The following is a 9,829-nucleotide window of genomic DNA, read 5'->3' on the forward strand; positions in this document are numbered from 1 at the left end:
AAATCAAAAAATAGTGCGCAGCAGCCACCCTGGCGAAATCAATCAAACCCCAGGGTGGTTAAAAATGGTACTGAGGACTGGGGCCAAATCCATGAAGTGAGGGTGGAGTAAATCTCAAGGGATGAGGTTAAGAGGGGAGGTAGTGGTATGGAAAGTTTGCAGTAGGTGGTTGACTTCCTCAATGATAGTAGGAATGAAGGAGGTGAGGGGAGGATAGGGTGGAGGAGGAGCTGGATGGGAGGGGGTGGGAGGTGAAGATTGGATATTTCCTGACGGATGGAGACAATTTTGTTGGTGAAGTGGGTGGCTAAATCTGTGGCAGAGAGGGAGGGAATGGAGGGTGGGGGAGTGGGTTTAAGTGAATATAAGGTTGAGTGTGTGACCTGCAGTGTTATTAACATTGATTGTTATATCAGGCAGAGTGGTAGACAGACGGAGGAAAAATGATTAGTTCTGTTTTACTCATACTTGTGAAAATGTTTAATATTCCCGCTTTAAACTGTCAGACACTAATCAGCTAATTAATCCAAATCATCTGCAAAGGGTTCCTATTTCATATATGAATTCCATCTTTTAACTTGAATTACTGAAATAAATGGACTTTTGCACGATATTCTAATTTTTCGAGTTTCAACTGTACAGAGGACAGCTGTCCTGCTGGTATGCCAATTGAAACCTAAAATTCATATTTTTTTTCATACTTTATGGTTTTTCTAAGCAAACTATGCTTGTTGACCCATCTTTAAAGAAGTTATTAAGGTCAGTCTGACACAGACACTAAGAAATTTTCACGAGAATGGCACACTCTGCTCCTGAGCAAATCAGGTCCTCACTCATGCTGTGTGGTTTGGTACTCATATTTCATGTTTGAATTCGTGGTGCCTTACTGAATGCAGGTATGCAGTCCATTTATTAATGGGACTTATCTGCACAGAGAAATCGCTTTCTGCCAGATTTCATCTATTCTGAAAGGGGATGGAGTTTTCCCTCTGGCAAGGAGGGTATTAGCTCTTATGTCTTCCCCTCCCATCAGGATATCTTTAAGAGTCTGGTACAAACAGATCTTTGGGTTCTTGTCAATCATCTTTGTCAAATTCAATCTATCGATATGCAAGCAAGACACCGGCCAAAATGCAATACATTGGATTACTCAGCACAAAGACTTTACACAGGAGAGTAGTGGCCGCAAATTACCAGATTTCTGTGCAAAATCGATAACTTTTTTTGTATCTTTTGTAAGTACAGTTGAAATTGTAACATGCAAGGAAGGGCACACCATCCATTCTTAAACATTTACTTTGCTCACAGTGTATTCACCTTCATTAGCCTCTAGTGGATGAGACCTGAACTGTAACTGTGGCATAGTAAGATGGGATTGGTGGGTATTTGTCACACTGCTATAATAGTGGGTGCCAGGGCCGCCCACTAGGCGGATCTGCGATCCACATATCTGGTGGCCCCAGAACAGAAATTTGGGTTACGGTTCTCTAGGGCAGTGTTCCCCAACCCTGTCCTCAAGGCCCACCAACAGTACATGTTTTGCAGAAATCCACAGAGGTAGTTAATCAGCTCTGCTGTGAAACTAATTACCTCACCTGTGCATGTTTGTGGTTTTCTGCAAAACATGTACTGTTGGTGGGCCTTGAGGACAGGGTTGGGGAACTCTGCTCTAGGGTGTGTGTTACATAGTTACATAGTTATTTTGGTTGAAAAAAGACATACGTCCATCGAGGTCAACAAGTACAAAGTACAACTCCAGCCTGCTCCCTCACATATCCCTGTTGATCCAGAGGAAGGCGAAAAAAAACCCACAAGGCATGGTCCAATTAGCCCCAAAAGGGAAAAATTCCTTCCCGACTCCAGATGGCAATCAGATAAAATCCCCGGATCAACATCATTAGGCAATAGGCATAACCTAGTAATTGTAGCCATGGATGTCTTTCAACGCAAGGAAAGCATCTAAGCCCCCTTTAAATGCAGGTATAGAGTTTGCCATAACGACTTCCTGTGGCAATGCATTCCACATCTTAATCACTCTTACTGTAAAGAACCCTTTCCTAAATAAATGGCTAAAACGTTTTTCCTCCATGTGCAGATCATGTCCTCTAGTCCTTTGAGAAGGCCTAGGGACAAAAAGCTCATTCGCCAAGCTATTATATTGCCCTCTGATGTATTTATACATGTTAATTAGATCTCCTCTAAGGCATCTTTTCTCTAGACTAAATAAACCCAGTTTATCTAACCTTTCTTGGTAAGCGAGACCTTCCATCCCACGTATCAATTTTGTAGCTCGTCTCTGCACCTGTTCTAAAACTGCAATATCTTTTTTGTAATGTGGTGCCCAGAACTGAATTCCATATTCCAGATGTGGCCTTACTAGAGAGTTAAATAGGTGCAATATTATGCTAGCATCTCAAGTTTTTATTTCCCTTTTAATGCATCCCAAAATTTTGTTCGCTTTAGCTGCAGCGGCTTGGCATTGAGTATGATTATTTAACTTGTTGTCGATGAGTACTCCTAAGTCCTTCTCCAAGTTTGATGTCCCCAACTGTATCCCATTTATTTTGTATGGTGCTAGACCATTGGTACGACCAAAATGCATGACTTTACATTTTTCAACATTGAATTTCATCTGCCATGTATGTGCCCATATAGCCATCCTATCCAGATCCTGTTGCAATATGACACTATCTTCCTGAGAGTTGATGATTCTGCACAATTTTGTATCATCTGCAAATATAGCAACATTGCTCATTACTGCATCTACTAGGTCATTAATAAATAAATTGAAGAGCACTGGACCCAGTACAGACCCCTGTGGGACCCCACTGCTAACAGTCTCCCATTTTGAATACGATTCATTGACCACAACTCTTTGTTTTCTGTCCATTAGCCAGTTCCCTATCCATGCACACAAACTCTTCCCCAGTCCTTGCATCCTCAACTTTTGTGCCAGACTTCTGTGGGGAACAGTGTCGAAGGCCTTTGCAAAGTCCAAGTATATCACATCTACAGCATTCCCAATATCCATATTAGCATTCACTACCTCATAAAAGCTGAGCATGTTAGTCAAACAGGACCTGTCTTTAGTAAACCCATGTTGATGCTGAGAAATAAGATTATTTTCTACTATGAAGTCATGTATAGTATCTCTTAGTAACCCCTCAAATAGTTTGTCTACAACTGATGTTAAGCTTACAGGTCTATAATTTCCTGGATCTGATTTTTTGCCCTTCTTAAATAATGGGAAAACGTGGGCTGTACGCCAATCCACTGTGACTCTGCCAGTTGCAAGGGAGTCACAAAAGATATGATAAAGGGGTTTAGCTATAACTGAACTTAATTCCCTTAGGACCCGAGGATGCATGCCATCCGGGCCAGGTGCCTTGTCTATTTTTAATTTATTTAGTCTTGCTTTCACTTCTTCCTGTGTTAAGTATTTAATATTACAGTTAGAAGATTGAGACACTTCTGCCTCTGTAATTTGCAACGGTGATGTTTCCTTTGTGAAGACAGAAGCAAAGAGAGCATTTAATAACTCTGCCTTAGCTTGGTCATCCACCATTGAGTTCCCACCCTCATCCTTTAGGAGTCCTATACAGTCAACCTTTCTTTTTTTAGAGTTGATGTACTTGTAAAACTTTTTTGGGTTAGATTTGATATCTCTAGCGATTTGATTTTCAGCTTCGATCTTTGCCAGCCTAATTTCTTTTTTACAATTTTTATTGCACTCCTTATAATTGCTTAGTGCAGCCTCGGTCCCCTCCTGTTTTAGGACCTTATAGGCATTCCTTTTCCTCTTAATTTTTCCCTAACCTTTCTATTCATCCATAGAGGCCTTTTTTTATTCCTAGACATTTTGTTTCCATATGGGATATACATACTACAATATTGATTGAGAAGAAGTTTAAAAGCTTGCCATTTCCCTTCAGTGTCCTCCCCTTGTAGTAAATTATCCCAGTTCACCAAACTTAGTGCCTGCCTAATTTGATTGAACTTTGCTTTTCTAAAATTCATAGTTTTAGTGGTCCTGCTGCCCCGTGGCCTATCGGTCACCAGATCAAACGCTATCATGTTGTGATCACTGTTTCCCAAATGTTCTTGAACCTGCACATTTGATACATTATCTGGTCTATTAGAAATGATCAGATCCAGTAAAGCATTCCCCCTAGATGATTCCGTTACCATTTGAGTCAAGTAATTGTCCTGTAGTGCTGCCAGAAATCTGCTGCTTTTACCAGAATGGGTAGCCTCAATACCCCAGTCAATGTCTGAAAAGTTGAAGTCGCCCATAATTAGGACCTCATTTTTACTTGCAGCTTTTTCAATCTGCTGTAGTAATCGCAGTTCTGCAGCTTCATTAATATGAGGTGGTCTGTAGCATACCCCAATAAGCAATTGGCAACTTTTATTTCCACCATGAATATTTACCCAAACGGACTCCACATCTTCGCAATCTTCTTCCATCTCATCGTTGAGGACAGCTGTAAAACAATTCTTAACAAAGAGACAAACCCCTCCACATTTTTCCCCTGTTCTATCCCTCTTAAACACATTGTATCCTTTTAAATTAGCTATCCAGTCATGGCTTTCATCCATCCATGTCTCGGTTATTCCCACAATGTCATAGCCTTTGTCATTCAGAATGAACTCTAGTTCATCTATTTTATTTGCAAGGCTCCGAGCATTAGTTACCATGCACTTTATATTTTTACCACCACATTTTCCAATTTTGTTAACATGAAATGGGCTACTTGAAGTTTTACCAACCTCCTTAATCTTTACACTGTCCCCACCCCCCTCTCCACCCCCCATAATGTTAGGCTCCCACTGTCTTTTTACCTTATCTTGTCTACATATTGAGACTTTATCCTCCCGCCTCCCCCCAGATCCTAGTTTAAAATCTCCTCCAACCATTTAGCCATCTTCTCCCCCAATGCAGCTGCACCCTCCCCATTAAGGTGCAGCCCATCCCTGCTGTAGAACCTGTAGCCGACTGCAAAGTCTGCCCAGTTCTCCAGGAACCCAAACCCTTCCTTCCTACACCAATTTCTCAGCCACTTATTTAACTCCCTAAGCTCCCTCTGTCTCTCAGATGTAGCACGTGGCACTGGCAGTATTTCAGAGAACACCACCTTGAAGGTCCTTGCTTTAAGTTTATCTCCAAGTACCTGAAAATCATTTTTGAGGACCTTCCATCTCCCACTAACTTTGTCATTTAAAGTTAGTGATATTTTGATTTTGGGTTCTCATAAGCTGTAAGCCATAATCATCAAAATTGTAACAAATAAAGGCTTGAAATATCTCGCTTTGCATAAATTGAGCCTATTTCATATGTTAGTTTCACCTTTTAAGTTGAATTACTGAAATAAATGGATTTTTGCACAATATACGAATCTTTTGAGATTAACATGTAAAAGCAGCAGTACAAAGAACACAGTTAAAAATCTGTTTGGAGTTCTGGCATAGGTTCTCAGGTGTGAGTTTTGGAGACTGTCAGGCTGGTAAAAGTGTTCTGTTACTGTTTCTGTCGAGGCTGAGTCCAGATTGTTGCCTTGCTAGTCAGCAAGAAGACCTTTTGGCAAGGACTGAGGGCTAAAGAAGCGAATTACTCTGTCCTGTAATTAAACTAGGATGCATTTGATACTGAACTCAATGTTGAAAAAAATTGTGAAGGCGTCACAGCAAGTGACTTTTTAAAAGTCAAATGTAGCGAGAGGTATGCAGCTGCCACATTTTTTTCCTTTTAATAAAGCGGATCTGAGATGAAAAACTATAACAAGTAAATTGTATATATATATATATATATATATATATATATATACACTTTAGATATCAGACCAAAAGTTTGGACACACCTCATTCAAAGAGTTATCTTTATTTACATGACTATGAACATTGTAGATTCACACTGAAGCCATCCAAACTATGAATTATCACACGTGGAAGTATAGTACATAACCAAAAAGTGCGAAACAACTGAAAATATGTCATATTCTAGGTTCATCAAAGTAGCCACCTTTTGCTTTGATTACTGCTTTGCACACTCTTGGCATTCTCTTGATGAGCTTCGAAAGGTAGTCAACTGAAATGGTTTTCACTTCACAGGTGTGCCCTGTCAGGTTTAATAAGTGGCATTTCTTGCCTTATAAATGGGGTTGGGACCATTATTTGCGTTGTGGAGAAGTCAGGTGGATACACAGCTGATAGTCCTACTGAATAGACTGTTAGCTGTTTTTTTTACTTGACATAATACAAATTCTAAGTAAAGAATAACGAGTGGCCATTACTTTAAGAAATTAAGGTCAGTCACTCCGAAAAATTGGGAAAACTTTGAAAGTGTCCCCAAGTGCAGTCTCAAAAACCATCAAACGTTACAAAGAAACTGGCTCACATGCGTACCACCCCGGGGAAGGAAGACCAAGAGTCACCTCTGCTGCGGAGGATACGTTCATCTGAGTCACCAGCCTCAGAAATCGCAGGTTAACAGCAGCTTAGATTAGTGACCACACAGAGTTCTACAGCAGACACATCTCTAGAACAACTGTTAAGAGGAGACTGTGTGAATCAGGCCTTCATGGTAGAATATCTGCTAGGAAACCACTGCTAAGGACAGGCAACAAGCAGAAGAGACTTGTTTGGGCTAAAGAACACAAGGAATGGACATTAGACCAGTGGAAATCTGTGCTTTGTTCTGATGAGTCTAAATTTTAGATTTTTGGTTCCAACCACTGTGTCTTTGTGCGATGCAGAAAAGGTGAACGGATGGTCTCTACATGCCTGGTTCCCACCGTGAAGCATGGAGGAGGAGGTGAGATGGTGTGGAGGTGCGGTGCTGGTGACACTGTTGGGGATTTAGTCAAAATTGAAGGCATACTGAACCAGCATGGTTACCACAGCATCTTGCAGCGGCATGCTATTCCATCCGATTTGCGTTTAGTTGGACCATCATTTATTTTTCAACAGGACAATGACCCCAAACACACCTCCAGGCTGTGTAAGGGCTATTTGACCAGGAAGGAGAGTGATGGGGTGCTGCACCAGATGACCTGGCCTCCACAGTCACCAGACTTGAACCCAATCGAGATGGTTTGGGGTGAGCTGGACCACAGAGTGAAGGCAAAAGGGCCAAAAAGTGCTAAGCATCTCTGGGAACTCCTTCAAGACTGTTGGAAGACCATTTCAGGTGACGACCTCTTGAAGCTCATCAAGCCAAGAGTGTGCAAAGCAGAAATCAATGCAAAAGGTGGCTACTTTGAAGAACCTAGAATATGACATATTTTCAGTTGTTTCACACTTTTTGGTTATTATTCCATTATTAATTCATAGTTTGGATGCCTTCAGTGTGAATCTACAATGTTCATAGTCATGAAAATAAAGAAAACTCTTTGAATGAGAAGGTGTGTCCAAACTTTTGGTCTGCACTGTATGTATGTATGTATGTATGTATGTATGTATGTATGTATGTATGTATGTATCTCTGTGTGTATGTATATCTACTAGTGTAAGCACTTCTGTTTCCTTGGGCTCGGTCCCTGCCGGTGGCATCCCCAGACACTATAACATCAGACCTAGATGCAATCCTCCCAGAGCAAACAAGGGTATAGAGAAAAAAGAAAAGGAGAAACATAGGGGACAGGAGTCCTCATGTCAGGAAGACTCGGACGGACAGGGGGTCAGCGGACCAGGCAACTGGGGGAGGGGGGGGGGTGGGTGGTGCCGCTGTCTCCTCCTCCTCCTCCTCGTCAAGTCAAGCTTTTTTTTTAGTAAATGCACTTCTGGGGAAAGGCGGACTGGAAGCTGAGAGATGACTGCCATACATAGTTAAGATCTTCAAATCATTAATCTAACAGGGGAACAGGTCCCTATACATTATCAAACATTGTTGTCTAAGGGCCTTGTTTTTTGCCCTACACACAATGTCAATACATTTGAAACAATCGTTGATCTGCATTTGTTTGGCAGGAAATTACTCCTGCAGTCACTCTATGGTGGCCACCCCAGCAGGGCATTCACAACCTCTATAGACATACCATGGTCTGAGGAGGACTTGATAGCTCTCCGCACTTTGGAGGAACTGGCTGCAACCAATGTGATGTGAACGGAACACAGTTTACCAATTTTGGTATCACCCCACCATGTGCCTCGGTTAGAGGATTTGGGTCTTCGGAGTAAGTCCCCAAAATGTCCCCCTTTTAATCTAAATCTGAATTTGAGGACCTTTATCAATGTGGTTGAGAAAAATCAGCAGTGGACAATTTGAGCAGTCATAAACGTGAAACCTTATATGATCTTATGAATAACAAAAAAATGGGCTATTAAGCACTCAGACAAAGGTGGTAATGTGGCATTAATGGCAGTTGATTCATATAGAAGCATGTGCTTGGATATCTTGAAAAGGCGCGACTGTTATGCTAGGGTTGCCCCGTCCAGGGCCACACTTTGCCAGCGTAAACTGTTCTCTATAATTGATGATGCGGCTGTCTGTACAGTGAGTGTCCGTACTTCCAACATTTTATGCACTGCCTAAAGTCCACAAGCGATTGGACAAACCTCCGGGCCGTCCGATAGTTTCGGGACGTGGATTTTTGACTGAAAGAATCAGTATATATTTATAGATCGGCATTTGCAACTTCATGTACAGTCGCTTCCATCATATATACGTGACTTGTCCCACTTGGACCTGCTGCAATCAGTTGGGACCTTGTTGGTGGCCTTGGACGTGGAGGCCCTCTACACCACTATTCTGCATGATCTCGGTATTCAGGCTGTAAGCGGTTTTTTTTTTGAGTGAACTGTGTCTTCAACACACTGCCCATTACATGTTTTTGCTGACGTTACTCAAATTTTTATTGGTGAACAATATCTTTGTTTTTGAAGGAACCCACTATCTTCAGGTGCAGGGCGCGGTGATGGGGACGACATGTGCCCCCTCTTAACGCTAATCTGTATCTGGGGGAGTGGTAGCGCAAAGTTTTCTCCATGTAACCTCAGATTCACTATGCAGGTCAGCCCTGTGGAGGACCCCTTACTTGATATCCTGATCTCAATGGACCCACAGGGTCAAGTTTCGACGCATGTGCAGTGATGCTCAGATACCCCCAATCACGAATTCAAGTAAATCTGGCCATGGCAGAATCGAAATCCGGATACGCCGTGATCGTGATTTGAATCGGAGCTACGAATTTGACTCAGATTTTAGCCGGGAGTACATGTAGAATCCGTGCCGTGATCACGGATTTGACTTTACGTTAATAGAAAAGCCCCCATACATGCTACAATCACCACAATTGCATGGATTATAAAGGTGATCAGTGGCTACAACTTAAAAAAAAAAATCAAAAAGACCTTATAGTTTGAGAAAAGTAAATTTAAAGTTTCAAATGAAAAAAAGAATTTGTGATATAAAAAAAACCTCCAAAACCCGCCGACTTTAGCGGTTAATAGCAAAGCCCCCCTTACATGACATAAACACCAAATGTGCAGGATATGTTAAGTAGAACAGTGGGAACAAGGGGAAACATTTTCAAAAAGACTATAGTTTGAGAAAAAAAGTTTAAAGTTTCAAAGGAAGCTTCAAAGGAAAAAAGTATACATGTAAATGTAATAAATACATTAACTGTCATTTAACGCATTTAATGAAAGTTTACTCTGATATGCATTACAAAAACAGGAGTTTATAATATCCCCCAGTATCCGACACTGGTGGAGATTGCCTGATGCCGGATACATGTGCTTGCCAGTTGCTTGAACAACCAGCAGAAAAAGCACAAAACTCCCCCATAAATGCTCACTGAGCCTCCAGAGACATCTGGCAGCCTCCCTGTAC

This window comes from Hyperolius riggenbachi, chromosome 4 (assembly GCF_040937935.1).
Source record: "Hyperolius riggenbachi isolate aHypRig1 chromosome 4, aHypRig1.pri, whole genome shotgun sequence".
In the NCBI taxonomy this organism is placed as follows: domain Eukaryota; kingdom Metazoa; phylum Chordata; class Amphibia; order Anura; family Hyperoliidae; genus Hyperolius; species Hyperolius riggenbachi.